Raw genomic sequence first — 3,163 nt, forward strand, 5'->3', positions numbered from 1 at the left:
TGGCATAAGTAGGTAAAGCTATTCTTCTTTATTTTGGCATGTATTAGATATAAGTTATAAATGGTTTGTATATGGAACTTGGGAATAGTTCCATTCATAAAGCTTCGAGTACATTCCATAGTTCTTATCCACTTTGTAATGGTAGAACTCCTGTAATAGTTGAGCTATTGCCTTTTTAAGGCTTCTATAGGATAAAAGGTAATATATGTAAAGCCTATTGACTCGTGTTCACTTCTAAATGCTAAGGCTCTTAAGGTAGCTGAGCTATCACCCTCAAGCCTTCTATACAAGAAATAGTAATCGGATGCATGGGAAGCATGAACTATAAGTCCTATTCATTTCTTAATATCGAAGTTCTTAAAGTAGTTGAACTGCTACCCTCGAGTCCCTATATGATGAATACTAATTGAATGTATGAGCTTCCATGCCTAAGAACTCTATAATGACAAGTGTCTCTGATTGCATAAGCCGTTAGGTATTACCTTAATAAAAGCGTAGGACTCTTGAGAATCTGTCGATATAGCTCCTAATGGAAGTTAGAGGATACGTGAGATGATGATAGTTTTGATCCTCAAATCATAGTCCATGACGATTGTTATACCGAATCTCAGATAATAAGCTAATTGCATATGGTTCCTCATTAGTTTACTCATGCAGGCTATTAATACGTCACTCACTGCGTCCCATGAAGGGCCGGGCAGGATAAAATCACCACATCCCATGAAGGGCTGGGCAGGATAAACTCACCGCATCCCATGAAGGCCCGGGCATGATAAATTTACCGCATCCCATAAAGGGCCGGGCATGATAAATTTACCGTGTCCCATGAAGGTCCGAGCATGATAAATTCACTGCGTCCCATGAAGGGTCGGGCATGATAAATTCACCACGTCCCATGAAGGGTCGGGGATGATATATGATGAAATGATTATTCACCGCATCCCATGAAGGGTCGGGCATGATATTTGATGTAATGATCATGCACCACGTCCCATGAAGGGCCGGGCATGATAAATGATGAAATGACATCATGTCATAAGATGCAGGTAGATAAATTCGTTAATTGTTATATTTGTTTCCTACATCCCTACTTCAGTTGTCAGCTCAGTTATGTATTGTTATGCTTTATATACTCAGTACATATATCGTACTGACCCCTCATTCTTTGAGGGGATGCGTTTCATGCCTGTAGGTACAGATGTTCAGTTTGGAGATCCGCCAGCTTAGGGTTTCCACTCAGCGATATTGGGAGTGCTCCACTGTTCTGGAGCCTATCTTTTGATACTAGTCATGTAATATGTATGTATTTAATTATCCAGGGGTACGGCGGGGGCCCTGTCCTGCCATATGTTGCTGTTACTATTCTTAGAGGTCTGTAGACATATGTATATGTGGGTTGTTTATAAGTTTGTTTCGACTGTGCCTATACGACAGGTTGTAAATGTTTTTATGTTATGGAAGCCTCGTCGGCTTGCGTGCCCTTTCATGATATGATACAAATGAAAGAGGTTATATGTACATGAAAAAGTTTTCAACTATTGAGGCTTTTGGGTATGGTGTCACATCACACATGGTTCAACTTAGGTGTAACTGATAGATACGCATATGGGGGGAGGGGGGTCCAGGTTGGACCCCAGTCGCGGCCTACGGGGTTGGGCGTGATAGTAAAATGTCCCAAGTAATAGCTTTCACAAGTAAGTCAAGTCCTATGACTCACTATTTGACCTCCAACTTCTTCTGGATTCTTATAACCCTATTTCCAATCTTCTCTATTATGAAGTATCTCATTCTCCTTTCCTTAGGATTAGTTGATAGAGTTATAGATTATCCGACTCACATGACGACTTCTAAGAAACTTAAAAGCCTTTCCAGTAATTTAAGAAGCTTAAGAAGCGTTCCAAGGTACAAAAGTACGGGGTGTAACATCCTTCCCCCCTTTAGAACATTCGTCCTCGAATGTGAACCAAAACCCTCCTCTGGATCTTATACCGACTATATGGAGAGTTTCTCTGTCCCGTTGCCATGACATATACTTTCATCGAGCAATCAATATTAGAGTTAAAAAGGTTAGGATTACTTATAGACATAGGAAATATGTACGGATACTTGTGTTTCATTTCCTCTTTCACTTCTCAGAGAGTCACCCATCCTAGTACTACTCTTGCCCAAGCACACTTAACTTCGGAGTTCTGATGGGATCCAGTGCATTAGTACTGGTATGATCGCATCCATCCCTTATGGGATCTCGTTTGAAGCTTAAGCATTCCCATTTACATATGATAGAGTCAGTTGATTTTCTCTTATGTTTGTACTTCTCTTGTCCACTTCTCCCCTTTAGGGTGTACCCACGTCACTATCTGTTTGTGATCTACCTTATGCCATTATTTCTAATTTTCAAATGCGTAAGATTTTTTTCCAATACCTTTGGTATACTGCACCCTATCTATGCCTTCCTTGATATCACCCATACCTTTAGTTGCCCATGTACGACATCCTAACATAATCGTGAGGTGCTAATCCAATCTAATCGTTGGTACTCGAGTCACGTATACACAATTCTTCTTTATGCTTCATGAGCTTTCATCTTTTTCGTGCACCCGATGCTCACTTTCTTAACAGCATATCGAGCTTTCCCCAATAAGAGGTCTACCTTAACACCATGTTGTTGTACTACCCCTCTAATGCATAACTATACATTCTCCTTTCGCTCCGTCCTCATATTCAGTTACTTATGTCTATCTTGGGTGCCTCTATTAGAACTTCCTTATTATTCCTTAGTTATTCTCATAATGACCTTCGTTATATTCACATGGTATCTTGTTCGCATTCAATCCCATAGTTAACACTCCTTGACGTTCTTCACAATTCTTACTATGGATTACTTACCCTTCTTAGTTAGTCTTATCCTTAATATCTCATAAGCTGTCTTATTAACACTTCACTTCCATCACAATTCTTTTTCCCTTGTACTCTTATCTTAATCATACTATTACTTTTTTCAACTATAACTCGTCATAGTTTATCCCTATGTATCAATTCAGGCGATGCCTTAATATATCATTTTATCCAGATCTATCAATCTTCTCTAAATCATCTTCTTTGGCTTATAAGTCTTTTCCAACTTTGTTCTACTATACCAGTATCGACCTCCTAGGTTTTTTTC

General features: G+C 39.5%; 1 pseudogene; it reads right to left on the reverse strand.

The window, feature by feature from the left end:
• Positions 1-2,108: 2,108 nt before the first annotated feature.
• Positions 2,109-2,230, reverse strand: LOC129904035 (5S ribosomal RNA; annotated as a pseudogene).
• Positions 2,231-3,163: the final 933 nt, after the last annotated feature.

The sequence above is a fragment of the Solanum dulcamara genome, chromosome 1, assembly GCF_947179165.1.
Source record: "Solanum dulcamara chromosome 1, daSolDulc1.2, whole genome shotgun sequence".
Classification (NCBI taxonomy): domain Eukaryota; kingdom Viridiplantae; phylum Streptophyta; class Magnoliopsida; order Solanales; family Solanaceae; genus Solanum; species Solanum dulcamara.